Genomic DNA, 22742 nt, shown 5'->3' with positions numbered 1-22742 from the left:
AATGAATGAATAGATAAATAAATAGATAGATAAATAAATAAATGATGTTGTTTGTTTATTAATGGCAGTCCCAAAAGGGGAAAGGCAGCAGGCCTGGCCGCCACCTCCTGGGCCAGCCTCTAATCCTCCCCACACTTGAGGCTCGGCGGCCCAGGACAGAGCTGAAGCCCCACCATGGGCCCCACGGCCACTTTCCTGCTTCTCATGGGTGAGTCTCCAGGGTCAGAGTTAGGGAGGGATGTGGAGACAAGGCCCTTGGCTTGTTGACTGAAGAAGAGGGAGGAAGCCTAAGGAGGAGCCAAAGCCTCTGGGGGCAGAGCGGGAGTCCAGTGTCTGCTCCCAGGTTCTTCCTTCATATTCTGATGAAAGCCGAATGAGAGGTTCTGGGGCTTTGGTGAGAGCTAGGGTTGGGGTCAGTGTGGGCTGCAGGGCAGCCATCTCTAACCTGAGCTTCTCTTCCAGGGCTGTGTCTGCACTGGGCATTAGGGCACAGATGGGTGTCTGGTCCCCAGCATCCCACTGCCCTCTTTCCCTTTCTTGTCCCAAATCAACCTCAAGTCCTTTCCCAAGGAAAAGTAGGGAGAGAAACCAGAGACATTGTGATGAATGGATGGGGGTGACTCGGGGAGGGGCTTCAGAATCTGGAGGCAAAGGAAACACCAGAGTTAGAGAACTCCTGAGGAATCTGGACTCTGTTTCCTTCTCAGCCACCCTCCCCAGGCCCACCCTCTGGGCTGTCCCCGGTCCTGTGGTCCCCCAGGGAGCAGATGTGACCCCTAGGTGCCAGGGCCACCTGGGGAGTGACAGGTTCCAGTTATGGAAGGATGGAGAGCTCAGAGAAGAGAGAAATGCATCCTGGGAGCTGGCAGAGTTTGTGCTCAGGCAGGTGGATGATGTGACAGATGCAAGAAGCTACAGCTCCCACTCTGGGCAGGGGCCCTGGTGGGCAGAGCTCAGTGAACCCCTGGCCCTGGTGGTGACAGGTGAGGGGATGCTGGTATACAATCATCCCTAGTGGGCAGGAGGCCAGTCCTGAGATATGAATTCCAGATCCCCGTCTCGAGAGTCGACTAAATGCAGAGCAAACCCTCATGCTTTACTACTTGCCTCCTTTAGCACCCCCACCTCCCTAGGCTCTGGGATCCCCCGGGTCCCCAGCTCACACTTTGGGGGCTTAAATAAGATTCTGAAATCTTTCTTCTCAATTTCCCTTTGAGAAGTAGAGCACACGTACCATGATTTCTCTTTTCAAGATGCAGAATCTGAGGCCTCAAGGGAGGTAGGGTGACTTGATCAGGACAAATGAAACTTAAGTGTCAGGAACAAGATTTGAACTCATGTCTCCCACCGCCAAACCCAGGGATCTTTCCCCATATGTTCAGTGTCCCTGGTGGCCCAGCCAGGAGAGCTAGGCTGCTCTTCCCCCTGAGGACACACAGCAGCATTTGGGAAAAGGGACACACCCTTCTGAAGCTCCAAGATATGTCACAGAGAAAAAGGTGGGGGTCCTTGGGTATTCCTCAGTCAAAAAATACACCCTCACGCACAGTCCAATTAGAATTAATGTGGTCTTTTCTTTGGTGTTAGAGAATGTGACTGAGGGGTAAGTAGAAGACTTCACCCCCAGGGAAGAGGGCTCAGAAATGAACTTTACCCAGATTCCTTTACTGCCTTTCAGGAATGAAACAGGAACCAGCATGTCCGGTTATCTCTGCCATTGTTCTCTTCTGCCCATGCTACACTTCCATCAGCACGGGCAGGTGACTCCATCACCTTCCATCATGTCCTGCCACTCTCCCTTTGCTCACACAGTTCCCCTGCCTGTCATGCCCTTCTTACCTACAACCCTAACTTAAGTACATATGCTTAAAGCCCTGCCCAGATCCTGGCTGCTCCAGGACTGGATCAAGGGGCAGTGTCCAGGCCCTTGGCCCTCCCAGCATGATGTCTACACCTCTCATGTGCGCAGTACCTTTGGTGCCTTTCCTGCCACCCCAGGTATCTATCCTTCTGGCTTGTCTAAGAAGGCAGCCTGCGGAAGGAGGAAGGAGCCAGAGATTGGGAACCTGTGGCAGGGGGTTCAAGCAGGTGCCCCCATCATTCCTAGCTGTGTGACTGTGCAAGTCAGTAATACTCTCTGTGCCTCAGTTTCTTCTTCCATGACATGAAGCCAAAGGACTGGATTATTCAGTGAGGTCACTGGCGCTCAAGCACCTGTTATCCACAGGACTGTGAGCTCCCTGCGGGCAGCAGGAGTGGAGTCTTCCCTAAATTGTTGAGGTTCCCTTATTGCAGAGAAGGAGGCAACCTGGTAGGTCAATAAGGTCAGAAAAAAAACAGAGAGAACCCAATTCCTCACAAAGCTGCCCAGAGGGAGCCCCCTCCTCCACACTCCAGCCCCTGCCCAGCCAGGCACACCCCCAGCTCTGCCAGCTCTGTTTTGGCATCACTGAGGGGTATGAATGGGTAGCAGGACGGTGACCTGGTAGCATGAGGCCGTGTGGGGTCGTGGTTAGGGCCCAGAACTGGGAATCTGGATTTCTGCCTAACTGTCTCCCATGGAGTAAGTGGGAGAAAAGAAATGTGCAAACCTCAGAGTTTAAGAGAAAGGCCCGAATTTATGAGTGATGTCATATTAATTAGATCCTGTCTCTGTCCAGGAGGCCTAGCCTGTAGGCCCAGAACTGGGCCCCCTGGAGGAGATGAGAAGGGGGCAGGTGGGGCAGGGTGATCTCCTCTGCCCTTGTCCTCCTCTTATCACTTTGTGCTCTTGGAACCTTTTTGTACACCTTTTTGGTGCCCCAGGGAGCCCAGTTCCCCAGCCACAAAGAAGCCTAGAGGACTGGGCAAAGGGGCCTGGCCTGGGACCTTCTTCCCACCCTCCCCCTTCTCTGTTCTGTTTCAGGGACTGAGTTGAGGGGATTTGGGTGAGAGATCAGGCCCCTAACTTTCATCCAATATATGTTCATGGGAGCTTTCTCCTAACTCTACATTGTAGCTTCACATCAATATCCCCGGGGACAACAGTGACCATCTGGTGCCACACGTCACCAAAAGCTCACTCTCAGAACTACGGTTTGGCCTTCCTGGAGGCAAAGAGCCTGGAGCCTTTGCAGCCACAGAGCCCCAGAGGGAGCCAGGCTCTTTTCTCACTTCCATCTCTGAGGGCCGAGGACTCTGGGAGCTACAGGTGTATTTACTACAGGAAGACAGCCCCCCACTGGGGTCACATCCCAGCCAGGCCCTGGAGCTGACTGGGCATGGTGACTGAAGATGGAAACCCTGCTAAATACTCAATTCTATCCCCCACAGAGCAATGGGGAAAACATGAAATCCTGGGAATTCTAAAGGGATCATTTAAGGGGGAGGATGCAGGAGACCCTGGGAAGCCCTTCTGTTCTACATGGACACAGCTTTGAGTCCCAGGCTAGTGGGGGTGTCCCCAGCCCAAGGCAGACCCCAGACAAGGAATGCTACCGGCCTCCTCATTAAGAGATTGGGAGAGGGGCAGCCAGGTGGCGCAGTAGATAGAGCACCGGCCTTGGAGTCAGGAGTACCTGAGTTCAAATCTGGCCTCAGACACTTAAAACTTACTAGCTGTGTGACCTTGGGCAAGTCGCTTAACCCCAATTGCCTCACCCCCAAAAAAAATTTTAAAAAAAGAGATTGGGGGAGTCTTAGAAATGACATCTGTCCTTAACCACTGGTTCCCCTTTTCCCCTAGGGTGACTCCCCAGGCCCACTCTGTGGACCCAGCCTGGACTTGTGGTGGCTCTAGGGGCCAACCTCACTCTCTGGTGCTCAAGGCCCAAGCTGTCTTCCCTTGAAGAGGTGACTTTCGCTCTGTCCAAGGCTGGAACCCAGGAGCCCTTACAGCACCAGAACTCATCAGAGCCCTGGACTAGCTTCCTCCTCCCTTCTGTGAGACAGGGAAAAGAGAGCCCCTGCCAGAGGATCAGAGCCCAGTGAGGCCCTGGAGCTGGGGGGTGCCAGGTGAGGGGGGGTGCACCCTAGAGTAACTCTGAGTATGAGCCCTCTGCTGTCTGCCCAGACAGGGGCCTCACAAGGGCTTGGTGTCTACACAACCAGCTCTGTCCCAGAGCCTGTAAGGACTCTGGGGTCTTCATTTCTGTTCTGATCTAGAATCTTGGGAAGAAAGGTGGTGGTGGGGACTGAGCTGGGGGCTGGGAAGAGAGGCTCAGAGCCCCAGAAATGAAAGGAGGTACTTGAGGATACACCCTCTTATTGTCGTTGTTGTTCAGTTTCCAACTCTTTGTGACCCCATTTGGGGTTTTCTTGGCAAAGATACTGCAGGAGTTATTTGTCATTTCTTTTTATAGCTCATTTTACAAATAAGGAAACAGATGCAAACCCTCCCATTAGCAATGAACAAAGTGAGGCCAGAGAGAGGAGGGGACTTGTCCGAGGTCACACAATAAGTGAATAACAGAGTCTGGAAATGAGCCTGTGCCTTCTCACTCCCGGATCTGAGCCCAGGTTTAGGCTAAGCCCTGGTCCTGTCTGTGACACTCCAGATGAAAAGTGAGGGACCATGATCTTCCCTCCCATGAGTCATCCAAGGTGTGATACCATCAGTTGTATGAGTTACCTCTAATGTGAAAGTCTCTGCAGATTCCTGGGTTACTAGAGCAGGAAAGGACTGAGATATTTTATTCCAACACCATCATTTACAGAGGAGATAACTGAGACACACAGGGCCAGTGAATTGGCACACAGGGACTCAGGGCAGAGCAGGGCCTTGACCCAGGTGTCCTGACTCCCAGCCCCATGTTCTTCCCCTCCCAGGATCTCTGCCCAAGCCTTTCCTCTCAGCCTTCCCAGGCTTTGTGGTGAAGCCCCAGATGCATGTGACTCTCCAGTGCCGGTAGCCCCCTTAGACATACCTCTTAGGGGTGACATTCACTCTGTTTAAGTTAAAAAAAACAGCCCTTGCAGAGCCAGAGCCCATCTGAGACCTCAGCTGACTTTCCCTTCCCCTCTGTGAGGGCCCAGGATGCTGGTAACCACAGCTGTATCTACTATAGAAGATGATTCCCTCCCAGGTGTCTGAGCCCAGTGAGGTCCTGGAGATCTGGGTGACAGGTGTGGGGGTTCAAGTCCCCAAAGCATAAAGTAGAGCACTGGGAGTCAGTATTGAGAGACAGCCTGGGCATGTTATCTGGGGATCTTTTGAGCATCATGAGGTAGACATTGTGGGGTCCATCCCTATGTATGTGGGGGGCAAAGGTAGAAGAACGACCAGCTCAGGAACTACCCCAAGCTCAATTGATAAGGACTAAAGGTGTAACCACTTTCCTGCTTCTTAGTAATACATTGAGTATCTCCCTCTCCAGGGAAGGAGAGTTTGGGAAAAGAATGAACCAAGAGCCAATGAAAGTCAGAGCTTGGGGCCATGGGATTCTGCAGGGTCCATCTATCTCTTACCTCCCCCACTCCACTGTGGAAGGGACAGTGAGGATCTCTGGCCTCTGTTTGGATTTCCAGATGCACTTCCCAAGCCTTCCCTCTCAGTGTGGCCTGGCCCAGAGGTGGCCTCAGGCACCAACCTGACCCTCCTGTGCTAGGGGCCTTCATGGAGTACTAGGTTTGTTCTGTACAAGGAGGGATCATGGCCACCACTCAAGGAGAGGCCCGGTTCTTTTTGCCCATGTAACCCCCGAGAACTAGGGGAATTACACCTGCAGCCACCAGACTGGCACCAATGGCAGTCTTTGGACACAGCTCAGTGGCCCCCTGGAGATTATGGTGAGAGGTGAGAGGAAGAAGCCCACAATATTCCCTCCCTCAGCCCCAAAAGGAGATAAAACCAAGGCCTTGGCTCTGGGATAAGAGACAGTGGAAACTTTGATCCTGTCTCCAGTTCCAGACACATGGGGCCCAAGGGGGCATGTGGGGACATAAGGTTTCCCCATACTTCCCTGTCAGCCACATGCCTCCAACCTGGTTTCTGGGTTTCTCACCATAATTCTAAGGGATGAGCCTCCTCTGAGCAGGATTTGTGCCAAGCTGTGGGTGCTGGTGGTGATGGGAAAGAGGAGGAGGAGAAGATTCAGGGACTAAGATATAGGAAAGGTGAGAGTCCCCTCAGGACAGTGATTTATGAGGATTTTCCACCCCCCCCCAGCTTCAGGGCCCAGCAACACCCTCATCACCCCCCTCAGCTGTGTGTCCTTCTTCCTCTTCTGCCTCCTCCTGTAACTATTCTTGTGCCAGCGATCCATCCTGAGGGCCCAGTATGGGGAAGAGAGAGTGAGTGACCTCTTGGGCACCACTGCCTCCTTGAGGAACTTCCCCGATATTCCTTCCTTCCCCATGTGGCCCCAAACGAACTTTTATAAAAGTTACCAAGTTAACTTCAATTGTAGTAAAGGACTTAGGAAGACACTTAAATGATTAGTTTCACTAACTCTTTGTCACTCAACTAGTCTGCGAATTAAGTAGCAATCAGAGGTAAACTCATATTTCCCATTAAGGTGATATAAGAGAGTTCTTAAGTTACTATTGTCCACTAACATATCTTATACATATGACAAGTTTGGGCACTTATTTAACTATTGCTTAATACCAATAAATTCAGATCAAAACAGCAAGATCTTTCTCACAGCTTAGTACGGTAATTTATTTGCTTTGGTATTAATTTAACAACCAATTAATTCAATATTGGAATAACAACCTTCCACTTTGTCTACCCTGATAACAGAAATATACACACCAAACCTAAGAATGAAACAGAGAATATTCAGTTTCCCAGAAAAAGCTTGACCCTCCATTAATGAAGCCTCACAAATCACAGTAGATTTTGACATGACTGTCATCAATATCAAATTGTCAGCAGATCTTCAAACATCACACAAATGTTAATTGAACATGTACACAATTTATCCTGAAAATACCTTTCTTTTGAGAAACAGATTAAAATTTATCCTTAAAATAAAAAGGAATATTCAACAAATTTTCATGAGATTACTTTAAAAATAAATATATATATAACAAATATCTCTCTCTCTTATTCAGTCCTTAAAGCCCCTCCAAAAAGTCTTAAAATTGGAATTAGTCAAGATTAAGTTGGTGGAAAGTTAATTTTATCCCCCTCTCATTCAAATGCCTTTGCAGTGGGGATTAATTTCAGTTTCTTCTAAACCAAAAAAAAAAATATGCCAAATTAATTTCGCCATATTAGAATAATGGATTTTATCAGGCCTTTTAAAATTCTCTCATCATCTTTTTTACGCTTCAAATGACAGTACTCTAAAATATTATAACACAAAGTCAGTGAAGCTGATAAAATAACCTAACAATTTTAAGTCAGATCAGGCCTTTATCCCTAGTTTTATTTGTCTGTCTTTCAAGATTATGAGCAAGTTTCCAAGTTCCAACCCCCTTGGAATACCAAGTTGCATCTCATAAAAAAAAAATCACATAATATCACATATCTTTATCTCTCTTCTTGAATTTTTTTAATCATTGCACTGTGCTCATATTTTATACTAATTACTTGCTCTGATTATAGAAATCTGCTTAGGTGAGACCAAGATCGTCCTATTGTCCTTTCCACACTTAACTCCATCTACAACAGCACATTCCCTTCAAGTCACTTGTGGCATTCTCTGGAGGGGTAGGTTATTGACTTAATGACCCACCAGACAACAATCCCTGAATTCAAAACTCAAAACAGTATAAATTACAGTCTCAAAATATTTTATCATATTTAAACTTATCCTGGTGTAAAGATCAATCATTTAACGTTCCTTCTGTATCAAAAGCAAAGAGAAATTCTCATAAGACCATCCCTTGTTTAGGAATTTTATAATCCATAGCAAGCTCTTTTCTGGCAAGTTTACACATTAAGAGTCTTTTTCTGTATCTTTTCCCATACAATAATTTATCAGCTTTCCCATTTATATCCAAAATTCTTCCAGTACTTTCCTCTTTGTCTTCAAGAGGAAACAAAACAATTAAAATAGTCTATAACAAAAATGGGTAGGAGTTTCATATAATTTATGATTATTTTCAATTTCTCACACACACACACACACACACACACACACACCAATTTAAAAGTTACTTTGCAAGATCCCATAAATATCCAATTAGATCAAGTCAAACTCATTGCTTTTTTTTTTTCTTTTGGACTCACAAAGACCTGTTCTCAGTTTGTGAGCCAAGAAATGGTTAAGTAGTCCTTGCTCAAAAATGGAAACTTTTTCCCTTCACCTTGAGATTTTGAACTGGCATGGTTCCCAAACCTTCAAACCACTTTTTTTGTCATAAAAATATTTTATTATTTTCTAGTTACTTGTAGATATAGTTTCCAACATTTGTTTTTATAAGACTTCTAGTTCTCCCTTCCTCCCCCAATTCCCACCTCCCCCCTTCCCAAGACAGCAAGCAACCTAATATATGTTATATATGTACAATCATATTAAACATGTTTCTGCATTAGTCATGCTGTGCTAGAAGAATCAGAGCAAAAGGGAAAAACCTCAAAAAAGAAAAACAAAAAAACCCAATACAAATAGTATGGTTCAATCTGCACCTAGATTCCACAGTTCTTTTTTTTTTTTCTTGATTAGTAGAGCTTTTTCCATCATGAGTCCTTTGGAAGTATCTTGGAACATTATATTGCTGAGAAGAATCAAGTCTATCACAGCTGATCAACACAATGTTGTTGATACTGTGTATGATTGTCTCCTGGTTCTGCTCATCTCACCCAGCATCAGTTCATGAAAGTCCTTCCAGGTTTCTCTGAAATCTGCTTGCTCATTGTTTCTTACAGCACAACAGTATTTTCTTACATTCATATACTACAACTTGTTCAGCCATTCCCCAATTGATGGGCAACCCCTCAATTTCCAATTCCTTGTCACCACAAAAAGAGCAGCTATAAATATTTTTGTAGATGTGGGTCCTTTCCCCTTTTTTATTATTTCTTTGGGGAAAAGACATAATAGTGGTATTGCTGGATCAAAGGGTATGCACAGCTCTATAGCCCTTTGGGCATAGTTCCAAATTGATCTCCAGAATGATTGGATGAGTTCACAGCTCCACCAACAATGCATTAGTGTTCCAATTTTTCCACAACTTCTCCAATATTTATTAGTTTCTTTTTTTGTCATATATGCCAATCAGATAGATGTCAGGTGGTACCTCAGAGTTGTTTTAATTTGCATTTCTCTGATCAATAGTGATTTAGAGCATTTTTTCATATGGCAAAAGATAGCTTTGATTTCTTCATCAGAAAACTGCCTGTTCATGTCCTTTGACCATTTCTCAATTGGGGAATGACTTGGATTCTTATAAATTTGATTTAGTTTCCAATATATTTTTTAAATGAAGCCTTTATCAGAAGTATTGGCTATAAAAAATTTTTCCAGCTTTCTATCTCCCTTCTAATTTTGGATGCACTGCTTCTGTTTGTACAAAACCTTTTAAATTTAATGTAATCAAAATCATTCCATTTTGCATTTCATAATATTCTCTATCACTTGTTTGGTAATAATTTGTTCTCCTTTCCATAAATCTGAGAGGTAAGCTATTTCCTCCTCTCCTAATTTATCTATGGTATCACCTTTTATGTCTAAATCATGTACCCATTTTGACCTTATTTTAGTATAAGGTGTAAGATGTTGGTCTATGCCTAGTTTCTACCATACTATCTTCCAGTTTTCCCAGCAGTTTTTATCAAATACTGAGTTCCTACACCAGAAGCTGGAGTCTTTGGGTTTATCGAACTGTACATTACTAAAATTATTTACTACTGTGTCTCCTGTGCCTAAAGTATTGCATTGATCCACCACTCTATTTCTTAGCCAGTACCAAATAGTTTCGATGACTGCCACTTTATTGTAAAGCTTCAGATTTGGTACAGATAGCCCACCTTCCTGGGCATTTTTTTTCATTAGTTCCCTTGATATTCTTGACCTTTTTTTCTTCCAGATGAATTTTGTTATTATTTTTCTATCTCTATAAAATTATTTTTAGGTAGTGTGATTGGTATGGCACTGAATAAGTAAATTAATTTAGGTAAAATTGTCATTTTTATTATATTAGCTTGGCCTATCCATGAGCAATTGATATTTTTCCAATTATTTAGATCTTATTTTATTTGTATGAAAAATGGTTTGTAATTGTGTTCCTAGAGTTCCTAGGTTTATCTTGGCAAGTAGACTCCCAAGGATTTTATATTGTATACCATTACTTTAAATGAAATTTCTCTTTCTATCTCTTGCTACTGGACTTTGTTGGTCATGTACATAAATACTGATGATTTATGTGGATTTATTTTATATCCTACAACTTTGCTAAAGTTCTTAATTGTTTCATGTAGCTTTTTAGTTGATTCTCTAAGTATACCATCATATCATTTGCAAAAAGTGATAGCTTTGTTTCCTCCTTGCCTATTCTGTTTCCTTTAATTCCTTTCAAACTTCTTTTTAAAGTGGCAGTAAGCTTATCATTTTTTAAATCTCCAAAATGTTTACTTTTAAATCTTCTGTTCACACTGTCAGTGCAAATAGATTACAACTTTTTCTGCCCTCACTCTTATTCCTACATAAACTTTTTCTTTCAATATAAATCTCTTTTTAAAAAGCATAATCTTGTTTCTTTCTTATTCTGTTCTGATACTTTTCTCACCTCTATTTACTTAAATTATCTGAAACTAGCAAAATGGCAGTTAAACCAATATGTATTACTAATAGCTTATTTTCCAAAGTTAGACCCAAGGGATTCCCTTAATTAATCTGCCTATTACAAAATTCAGGTGTTCCCTAGGAACTCCTTGATTACTTTCTGTACAATTTTGGAAATTAAAGAATCATACTCACCCTTCCTATTGTCTTGGCGCTCAACCTTGTTGGATTGGAAGAGTTAATTTCACAGATTAAGGGAGTCTTCACCAACATTAATCATTTAAAAACAACCCAACTTTTACAATGTTCATCCAAGGCTATGAATACATAGTGGAGAAGTTACATCCCAGTAATCAATTCACACTTTGAGTAATTTACAATTCAGACAGCTTCAGTCACATTCCCACCTCCCTCACCTTTCTGAGGTTTAGAATCAGCTTCATGAGCTACAACCCAAAACTTATTTTTCACATAAGTACAATACTTTGGCAAACACATAACTGACACACATAAAATATGCAAACCCAGCAGCTTTGGGATCTTCTCATTTTTTTCCCAGTGTAGCTGCTGCCAACACAATTCCCCAGCTTCCTTCTCAGGGGCTTGTGAGGAAATAATGGGCTTTGCCAATGCCCAAAGGTCCCAGCTTGATTGAATTGATGGGATTGAGTGAGACTGGCTGGCTCTGCTGATTAACTCACTTAAAGTTAATTCAATTGAAGCCACACCTCCCTGGCCCTCAAGAGAGTATTGTTGGCAGAAGCTGTGGACTCTGACCTTAACATGGGACCACTCTCAAGTCCAGTGAACCAATGGATTTGGGTGACACTACCCGATTAGCTTGAAGCACTGTGCATGGACCGCCTCTCTTTGGGATTCAGAGGGAGCTGAGACTGGCAGTTCGGTGCTTGAACAGGCTGGTGGTGAAGGAATTGAGAACTCTAGGTTAAATAGGTCTTTTCTTGACTTTCTGACCCAGCTGTTATCTTTTTACTAATAAATGCTTAATGCCCAAAACTGGTGCTAAAGCTTCTAATTTGTAAGTAAACCCTAGCTAGTTTTCCCTACACTTGGGACAGGAATAAGGCAACTGCACATTAGATTTTTTTTACAGGCAAGGATCATTTTAATCCTACATTTTCCTGCAGTGACATCCATTGCTGGCCAAATATGAACTGAAAATGCATTTGCCCATGAACCCTGAACACTGAGTATCTTGACACAAAGTTCACAAGTTGATGCAGCCATACACAGAGCCATCTTTCAGCACCAAGAGAATACATATACCACATAAGCTGAATGGGTCTCTTGAATGTTTGCTTCTTAAGACAGCTGTTCATGGGAGATTTGTTTAGTAAAATGCATACTTACTTTCTTAATTTACATCCTTACTATATATTACTTTCAAAATCTTAATTATAAAAAGGCCAGTATATTCAGGATTTCAATTTGCAAGGGGAAAAAAATACAATCAGCAATTTTTCATGGGTGCTAAATTTTATAAGAGCAAACTAAAAGATAATATTTTTCCAGTTTGCAATGCCTGGCTTAGGACCTTTATAAAAACAGTACAAATCTGAATTTACCACTAATAGATTCCTATGGGGGGGAACCCTACAAAGTTGCTTATGCTCTTTCCCAGAGTGATATTTTTGATTTAAGTATAAACAGTTATTTGAGTTTTGTGACAATCTCATTCTTCGTTTATTTGTAGACATTGAGAAGAATTTTCAACCTCTCTTCAGTGGCCCTATTTTCAAAAAGAGCATTTTAATGAATGTATGAAATGGATATCTGTTGTTAATCAAACAGTAAAGTCCACAACAAATCTACAAGCTGCCTTCTACCCAACTGAAGGCTAACACACTGGAGACTTAAGGGAGGAGCAAAGAGCCTGGCTTTGGTAAAATCCAAATTCTTTTTAAAAATTGTATAGTGGGGGCAGCTAGGTGGCACAGTGGATAGAGCACCGGCCCTGGAGTCAGGAGTACCTGAGTTCAAATCCGGCCTCAGACACTTAACACTTACTAGCTGTGTGACCCTGGGCAAGTCACTTAACCCCAATTGCCTCACTAAAAAAAAAAAAAAAAAAAGCATTAGTGTTCCAATTTTTCTCATCTTCTTCAACATTTATTATTTTCTTTTTTTTCCATATTAGGCAATTTGAGGTGGTACTTTAGAGTTGTTTTAATTTGCATTTCTCTAATCAATCACGGTTTAGAGCATTTTTTCATATGGCAATAGATAGCTTTGATTTTTTCATCTGAAAATTGTCTGTTCATATCCTTTGGGTATTTCACAATTTGGGAAATGACTTTAATTCTTATAAATTTGATTTAGCTCCCCATATATTTTACAATGAGTCCTTTATCAGAAACACTAGCTGTAAAAATTGTTGCCCAGCTTTCTGCTTCCCTTCTAATTTTGGCTGCATTGCTTCTCTTTGTACAAAACCTTTTTAATTTAATGTAATAAAAATCATCCATTTTTCATTTCATAACATTCCTTATCTCTTTTTTGGTCATAAATTAGGAGAGGTAAACTATTCCTTCCTCTCCTAATTTACCTATGATATCACCTTTTATGTCTAAATCATGTACCCACTGTGACCTTATTTTGGTATAGGGTGTAAACTATTGGTCTATACCTAGTTTTTGCTATACTAGCTTCTGGTTTTCACAGCAGTTTTGGCAAACAGTGAGTTCTTATCCAAGAAACTGGAGTCTTTGTGTTTATCAAACAGTACATTACTAATTTACTACAGTGTCTCCTTTGCCTAACCTATTCCATTCATCCACCACTCTACTTCTTAGTGTGTTGTTTAAAATCTAAATTGTGGGTCCTAATCTGCCCCACCCCAGTCTTGGGGGGGGGGAAGCTGGCTAAAATCACCGATAAATTCAGCAAGAGTTTAGACTTTTAAAGATTTATCAAAATATATATTATGAGTTAGTGAAGACAGAAAGAGATTGAGAACAGATTCCTTATAGCATGGAAATCCTAGCTTAGATATGATTCAGTATAGCCAGAGAGAAAGAAATCAATTTACTTTCCTATAAAGCCACTTAAAATCTCTCACCACCAAGTCAGTGTCCAAACAACTAAAAGGGGTCCTCCTGTTCTATTGTCATGCACCTGTTTCTCACCAAAAAGAGGCTCAGGTAGCCTGATAAACTCTGCTTCCTAGTTCCTCTCTCCCTCCCAGAAAGGTGAGGTCCTTCAAGTGGGTTGGTTGAGAGTGGTCTTTTGCTGATGTCAGTAGTACTCTGCCTCTGAGAACAACATCATTCAGGGCTGTCCAGGTGTGGTCCACCTCTAATCATCCTTAAGTAGGTACTTAGTTTCTCATTCTCACCCAATTCAATCAATACTAAATCAATCAGGTGGGACCCCTGGGTGTCTGCCAAATTCCATTATTTTATCACATTAGCCAATAGCAAATGGTTTTGATGAATGGTGCTTTAGGGTATATTTTCAGATCTGGTACAGCTAGCCCACCTTCCTTTGCATTTTTTTATGAGTCCCCTTGATATTCTTGATCATTTTTTTCTTCCAGATGAATTTTGTTACTATTTTTCTAGCTCTATAAAATATTTTCAGGTAGTCTGATTGGTATGGCACTGAATAATTAATTTAGGTAGAATTGTCATTTTTATTATATTATCTTGGCCTATCCATAAGCAATGGATATTTTCCCAATTATTTAGATCTGATTTTATTTGTGTGAAAAGTGTTTTGTCATTGTGTTCATAAAGTTCCTGGATTTGTCTTGGCAGGTATACTCCCCAAAATTTTATATTGTCTACAGTTACTGTGTGTGTGTGTGTGTGTGTGTGTGAGGGGCAATTGGGATTAAGTGACTTGCCCAGGGTCACACAGCTCGTAAGTGTTAAGTGTCTGAGGCTGGATTTGAATTCAGGTCCTCCTGAATCCAGGGCCAGTGCTTTATCCACTGTGCCACCTAGCTTTCCCTACAGTTACTTTAAATGTAATTTTTCTTTCTACCTCTTGCTCCTGAGCTTTTTTGATTATGTATAGAAATGCTGATGATTTGTGTTGATTTAATTTTTTTTTTGCTAAAGTTGTTAATTGTTTTAAGTAATTTAAAAAAAAATTTATTCTCTAGGATTCTCTAAGTATACCATCATATCATCTGCAAAGAGTGACAGTTTTGTTTTCTCCTTGCCTATTCTAATTCCTTTAATTCCTTTTTCTTCTCTTATTGCTAAAGCTAACATTTCTAGTACAATATTGAATAATAGCAGTGATAATGGGCATCCTTGTTTCACCTCTAATCTTGTTGGGAATGCCTCTTGCCTATCCACATTCCATAAAATGTTTGCCAATGTTTTTAGGTAGATACTGTTTATCATTTTAAGGAAAGCTCCATTTATTCCTATGCTCTCGAGTGGTTTTAATGGGTAGGAATGAGTGCTGTATTTTATCAAAAGAATTTTCTGTATCTATTGAGATAATTATATGATTTTGGTTAGTTTTGTTATTAATGTGATGGATTATTTTAATAGATTTCCTAATGTTGAACCAGCCCTGCATTCCTGGTATAAATCCCACTTGGCCATAGTGTATTATCCTGGAGAGGGCAGTTAGGTGACGCAGTGGATAAAGCACAGGCCCTGGATGCAGGAGTAATTGAGTTCAAATACAACCTCAGACACTTGACACTTACTAGCTGTATGACCCTGGGCAAGTCACTTAACTCTCAATGCCCTGCAAAAAACCAAAAAGGGATGGCTTATTCAATTTATTTTTCTAAAATTGGGCTATTCAAGTCTTTCCTTTCCTCTTCTGTTAATCTGGGTAATTTATGATTTTTGTAAATATTTATCCATTTCCTTTAGATTTTCAAATTTATTGGCATACAGTTGGGCAAAATAGCTCCTAATTATCCACTTCTTGGTGGTAAATTCAGCCCTTTCATTTTTTATACTGGTAATTTGGTGTTCTTCTTCTTTTTTTTTTTAGATCAAATTGACCTGGGGGCAGCTGGATGGCACAGTGGATAAAGCCCCGGCCCTGGATGCAGGAGGACCTGAGTTCAAATCCGGCCTCAGACCCTTGACACTTTCTAGCTGTGTGACCCTGGGCAAGTCACTTAACCCTCGTTGCCCCACCAAAAAATAATAAATAAATAAATAAATTGACCAAAGGTTTATCTATTTTAATGATCTTTTTCATTAAAAAAATCTCTAAGTTTTATTTATTTATTAATTTTATAGTTTTCTTACTTTCAATTCCATTAATTCTCTCCTTTGATTTTCAGAAGTTCTAATTTAGTATTTAATTGGGGATTTTTTTTTTTTTTTGGCGAGGCATTTGGGGTTAAGTGACTTACCCAGGGTCACACACCTAGTAAGCGTTAAGTGTCTGAGGCCGGATTTGAACTCAGGTCCTCCTGAATCCAGGGCCAGTGCTCTATCCACTGTGCCACCTAGCTGCCCCTTAATTGGGAATTTTTAATTGGTTCTTGGGTGAAGGAGGGATAAAATTTGGTACTCAAAACTATAAACAAAAATGTTTATTATTTTATAAAAAGATGCACCTTCACCTCTTCCTCCCCAGAAAAAAAAGAGAGAGAAGAGAATGTAGTGGGACCCCAAGAAACTCAAAGACCCCAACCCCCAAGGAATCTTTAAACTTTCCCAAAGGAAAAAGAGTTCTGCCTCCCCCCCCCTCCCCACCATGAATGCAGTGTGGCCCAGCACCACCCTGGTACAGAGATTAGTAGTAACAAGGTCAGCAAGGTGATGTGCAAGATATGAATGGGTGCTGATGCCCCATTATTCAGAAATCCCCTCCCAGTTGTTTTGCTTTTCCTTCCCAGTTGCTTTGTTTTTGTTTTTTTGGTTTTTTGCAGGGCAATGAGGGTCAAGTGACTTGCCCAGGGTCACACAGCTATCGTGTCAAGTATTTGAGGCTGGATTTGAACTCAGGACCTCCTGAATCCAGGACTGGTGCTTTATCCACTGCACCACCTAGCTGCCCCCTCCCAGTTGCTTTCTAATTCTCTCCCCAGTTGTTTTGCTTTCTTTGTTTTTTAAACATATAAAAAGAGCAGTTTTTCACTTACTCAGCAAGATAGTCCCCATAGTGGTTCTGTCTCCTGGCCATATATTCCTATCTCCTAATACATCTTTTTTTTTAATTTTACCAAATTTGAAAAGAAGAAACATATGATGGAAAATGCTTTCCACATCCAGAAAAAGAAATTTGGAGTCTGAATGCAAATAAAAGTATATTATTTTCATGATATTTGTTTTTATTATTTTTTCTTTCTTGCAATTTTTCCTTTTGTTCTCATTCTCCTATTACAACATGACTAGTTTATAAATATATAACAATATAACATGATTTTATATATACACACATACATGTATACACATACGCACATACCTACATGTATACACGAACATATACTTATATGTGTATACATGTATGTATATGCACAATTAACATATGCATGCACATCCACATATACATATACATCATCTTATGTATGCATACACATTGCCACATTTATACATACATGTGTGAATTTCTGTATGTACAACACATATCTAATTGCTTTGTGGCTAGGAGAAGGTGGAGGGAAGGGAGGAAAAGAAAATTTTGGAGCTCAAAATCTTACAGAAATGAATGTTGAAAACAATCTGTTTTTTTTTTTCAGGGCAATGGGGGTTAAGTGACTTGCCCAGGGTCACACAGCTAGTAAGTGTCAAGTGCCTGAGGCCGGATTTGAACTCAGGTCCTCCTGAATCCAGGGCTGGTGCTTTATCCACTGCACCACCTAGCTGCCCCCTCCCAGTTGCTTTCTAATTCTCTCCCCAGTTGTTTTGCTTTCTTTGTTTTTTAAACATATAAAAAGAGCAGTTTTTCACTTACTCAGCAAGATAGTCCGCATAGTGGTTCTGTCTCCTGGCCATATATTCCTATCTCCTAATACATCTTTTTTTTTTAATTTTACCAAATTTGAAAAGAAGAAACATATGATGGAAAATGCTTTCCACATCCAGAAAAAGAAATTTGGAGTCTGAATGCAAATAAAAGTATATTATTTTCATGATATTTGTTTTTATTATTTTTTTCTTTCTTGCAATTTTTCCTTTTGTTTTCATTCTCCTATTACAACATGACTAGTTTATAAATATATAACAATATAACATGATTTTATATATACACACATACATGTATACACATACGCACATACCTACATGTATACACGAACATATACTTATATGTGTATACATGTATGTATATGCACAATTAACATATGTATGCATATCCACATATACATATACATCATCTTATGTATGCATACACATTGCCACATTTATACATACATGTGTGAATTTCTGTATGTACAACACATATCTAATTGCTTTGTGGCTAGGAGAAGGTGGAGGGAAGGGAGGAAAAGAAAATTTTGGAGCTCAAAATCTTACAGAAATGAATGTTGAAAACAATCTGTTTTTTTTTTCAGGGCAATGGGGGTTAAGTGACTTGCCCAGGGTCACATAGCTAGTAAGTGTCAAGTGCCTGAGGCCGGATTTGAACTCAGGTCCTCCTGAATCCAGGGCTGGTGCTTTATCCACTGCGCCACCTAGCCGCCCCTGAAAACAATCTTTACATGCAATTGGAAAATAAAATACTACCAAGGGGAAAAAAACAACAATGATGCTTATACCCAAACAAGGAAGAATCTAAAACAGAGAAATAATATTATAGATATATTTCCCTAATAAATATTGATGAAAAATTTTAAATAAAATATAAGCAAAGAGATTATAACAATATATCACAAGGATCATAAACTATGAGCAGATGGGTTTGTCCCAGGCAAGATCCTTAAGAACTTGCCTGGACTTTCTGGAGTGTGAGGGGAGGGGAGAGAAAGAAGCAAAACTGATCTCTGGGTCCCCCCCCAAGAAATTCATTATAAATAATTGTTTTCTCATGTTTGTGTGTACACACACATGTCTGATTGCCAACTTGGGGAGGGGGAAGGGAAGGGAGGAAGAGAAAATAATTTGGAACTCAAAATTTACAAAAATAAAGGTTGAAAACAACCTTTACATTTAATTGGAAAATGAACTATTACCCCCCAAAAAGGATATGTGCAATCAATATATATGTATATATATATATATGTGTGTGTATATATATATATGTGTATGTGTGTGTGTGTATATATATATATATATATATATATATATATATATATATATATATATATATATATATATATATATATTGGAGGGCACAGGGAAATGAGGGTTAAGTGACTTGCCCAGTGTCACACAGCTAGTGCGTGTCAAGTGTCTGCAGCCAGATGAACTCAGGTCTTCCTGAATCCAGGGCCGGTGCTTTATCCACTGCACCATCTACCTGCCCCTATAATCAATATTGAAAGAGATGCCAAACAATTATCACCAATTTGCCTGTTTCTTTAGAAGAGCAGTAGAATTGAGGGATCTTTTCCTTATCTCTGCCCCTTTGTTCCTTTGCCCCTTCCTGACTTTTCCATGTAACCTACATTTGAAGAGAAACCAACTATTTTTTTTATAAATCTCTAATCTTTCTCTTCAATTAAACTCAATTCCTAAAAGCACTCCCTAGCCACCTAATATGTGCTGACCTCCATGATCAATCAAGAAACTATATACAAGTTCTTTCAGATCTCAAACCTGTATTCAAGGACTATCTGAACTTGCCCTTACAGAACTTATTGCCAAAACAAAATCTACAAAGATATTAAGGACTTACTCTGTATGAACGTCTGTGGTAGATACTGACAATATGAATGTGAGTTGAATAGAAGAGGGGAGATCATGTGAATTCCTTTCTGAATTTGATGACTTTTGTTTGGAACTTTGTGCCACCAAGAATGTGTGAGAGGATATAAAGTGTATGAAGACTTGAACGGTCACAGGAGAGGTCACATAAGGCTTTGAATGACAGATAATTTTATTTGTAATACTAGAATTGTTAGGAAGAAAGCAGAGTTTATTTACTAGGCAGCTGATCTAATCAGACCAACACTTTAGAAACATTGATTTGGCGACTGAATGAATAATGCACTGGAGTGAGAAAGACTGTTTGCAGGTAGACCCACCAGCAGTGATTGTAATAATCCAGGTGGGAGGTGAGCCTCAGTGTAATACCCTGAGGCTAGTAGCTATGTGATTGGACAGAAGGGGACATATATAAGAGATGTTATGAAAATGGAAAAGAAGAGGAATTGGCACCAGATTGAATACATGAGGTGAGTCTGAGTGATGGATGGAAAGAGACAGTGAGGTGATGAGTCTTAGTGGCTTCCTCCTTTTCCAGTCTTCTTATACTTCATTCCCCTCCAATCACTCTATAAGCCAGCTACACTGGCTAATTTTTTGGTCCTTACACGCAATTGTCTCCTAATTCCACATTTCTGTGGCAGCTGCCCACCCTACCCCACCCCCATGCCTGGAATGCTATCCTTTATCCAATCTGCCTCTAACTTTGCCTGGATTCCTTTAAAACTTAATTCTAGGGGCAGCTAGGTGGCACAGTGGATAGAGCACTGGCCCTGGAGTCAGGAGTACCTGAGTTCAAATCCGGCCTCAGACACTTAACACTTACTAGCTATGTGACCCTGGGCAAGTCACTTAACCCCAATTGCCTCACTAAAAAAAAATTAAAAATAAAACTTAATTCTAATCCCATCTAGTGTAGAAGTGCCTCCCTGATGACCACAACTACTAGTGACTTCCCCACTGATATCATTACCTCCATTTCTACTCTGTAAGTATCATCTATGTATCTCATCATCATACACTTGATTTGCACAACTCAAGACTCCAGTGTACAATCTGAATAGCCTTCATGGCTCCACGGTGATGGGAGCCTGGGGAAAATGTACTAGAGAACAGATGAATGATGTTGGGGGAGAGGAAGAGAGATGACATGGGAGAAGGGAGAATATTCCTTTGGTAAAGACGCCCAAACCATTAGTTCAAGACACAGTGGCATAGAGGGTGGGCCCTGTGTATGTCTCCTTTGGGGGAGTTTTCCTCTTATTTAAGGTTCTTATGTTCAGCTGAGCATAGGTCACTCCCTGGGAGGCCTCTTCAGGCTTGGAGACCTGAAGGAGGAATACAATGGTGAGGGAACAGTGAGTGACACTGGAGCAAGAGTCCTCAATCTAGCTTGTGTTATGAGAGCTTTGACAGACTGTCCAGTGAAAGCTACAGATGCCTTCTCAGTCACTTTCCTTTAATTACATGATGTAAACCCCATAGGATTCTAAGGGAAATGAATGACGTTGAAGCATAGTCATTGAAATCATTTTTCCAAATAACCTAAATAGTATCAAGAATTCCAAGGTCAGATGTGCTCTAATGGGGAGTAGGAGGAACATTAGGTAAATAAGCAGGAATTAGTCCCACCATGGGTGTAGAGCCTATTGGGAAAAATTAAAGTCAAAGATGAAACAGGCTCCTCCAGGTAGAGCACGTGATGGGGCTAACTCACCAATGGTTGTCTTGGTCTCTCCGGCACTTCTATATCTGAAGTGAAGGGAAGTTTACATCATTCTCCCAATTCCCAGGACCAGAAAGTCCCTTCATTCTCCCTTCTCCCTGCCCCAGTATCATTCCTTCATCCTGCCAAGATAACTTACAAAGGGCTTCTTCTGCAGGGGCCTCAGGGTGATGGGTCAGGCAGGTACTCCAAGCAAGACAAGGGCAATAGAGGCTCCTATTAGTAGAGAGAGGGGTAAGAAATAGGTCATGGGTATAGAGTTCATGCTTGGAGTCTCTGTAACCATTCCCTTCTTTTTTTTTCTTTAGTGAGGCAATTGGGGTTAAGTGACTTGCCCAGGGTCACACAGCTAGTAAGTTTTAAGTGTCTGAGGCTGGATTTGAACTCAGGTACTCCTAAATCCAGGGCCAGCGCTTTACCACTGCGTCACCTAGCTGCCCCAACCATTCCCTTCTCACCAGAGACTGTTCAGTGTCTAAATTCCAGTGTTATATCAATGGAAGGAACAGGGGACTATGGGAAGGGTAGCTGAATCTCCTTACCTCCTAAGGCTGCCACCTTGTAAAGACCCTGGTGAGAGAGACATGGGATGGGAAGAAGCAAGGTCAGATGACAGAGGAGGAAATGGAGGTCTCAGCCCTAACCCATCCCTTTATTCCTTCAGTCACTAAGGGGTTTTACTCTGTCTTTGCCACACTCACCCATAGGGCTGGATCCACGATGCAGGAATACCCACAAGAGAAGGCAGAGGAGTAGGAGGAGGAAGGAAACACAGCTGAGGGTGATGATGAGGGCGTTACTATGCTCCGAACCTGGGATGGGGGAGAGAGAAGCATCTTCATAAATGACTGTCCTGAGGGGACCCTTCCCTTGACCTACAATTGCCCCTGCATTTCCTCTGATTATTCCCCCTCCCCAGCACCCCAGCACTATGAGAACACAAGAGTTTGATACAAATCATGCTCAGAGAGGCCTTATTCCTTGAGATAAGGGGGAGAAACCCAGAATCCAGGATAGAGATGTGTGGGTCACCAGGAAGTTTGAAGGGAAGCCTCGTGACCCAGCTCCCATTTTTCATTTCCTTGTAGGGGTTGAGGGAGGGAGGGATGGTTGGCACTCTACAGTGGATCCCATGGGCTTCTTCCTCTCACCTCTCACTATAAGCTCCAGGGGGTCACTGCTTTGTGTCCAGAGTCTTCCATTAGTGCTGAATTGGTAGCTGCAGCTGTAATTGCCAGAGTGATCTGGGGTCACATGACTGGAAAAAACCAGGACCCCATCTTTATTGGCATCCATGCTCAGGAGGGTTTTCTCATTTCCTTCTTTGTACAGAGCAAACCTAGTCCATCTTGAGGGCCCCCAACACAGGAGGGTCACGTTGGCTCCTGAGGCCACCTGTCGGCTAGGCAAGGCTGAGAGGGAAGGCTTGGGAAGTGCATCTGGAAACCCAAATGGAGACCAGAGAACGATAAGGTCCTATCCACAGTTGGGGTGGGGCGGGGGTGGGGGAATGGAATCAACAGCTTGGAATACCCTGAACAGCTCCCTGACCAC

At 41.8% G+C, this 22742-nt stretch overlaps 1 protein-coding gene and 1 pseudogene across 1 annotated transcript in view; one reads left to right on the top strand and one right to left on the bottom strand.

Annotated features, from left to right (window-relative positions):
• LOC122748371 (zinc finger protein 850-like) overlaps positions 1 to 22742 on the bottom strand; it is a gene marked incomplete at its 3' end in the record, with an annotated part of 465756 nt that overhangs the window by 116613 nt on the left and 326401 nt on the right. The gene's annotated exons all lie outside the window — the stretch shown is intronic.
• On the top strand, positions 175 to 4889 carry LOC122748369 (annotated as a pseudogene).

Source organism: Dromiciops gliroides, chromosome 3, assembly GCF_019393635.1.
Source record: "Dromiciops gliroides isolate mDroGli1 chromosome 3, mDroGli1.pri, whole genome shotgun sequence".
In the NCBI taxonomy this organism is placed as follows: domain Eukaryota; kingdom Metazoa; phylum Chordata; class Mammalia; order Microbiotheria; family Microbiotheriidae; genus Dromiciops; species Dromiciops gliroides.
This window is presented reverse-complemented; position numbering and strand designations above follow the sequence as displayed.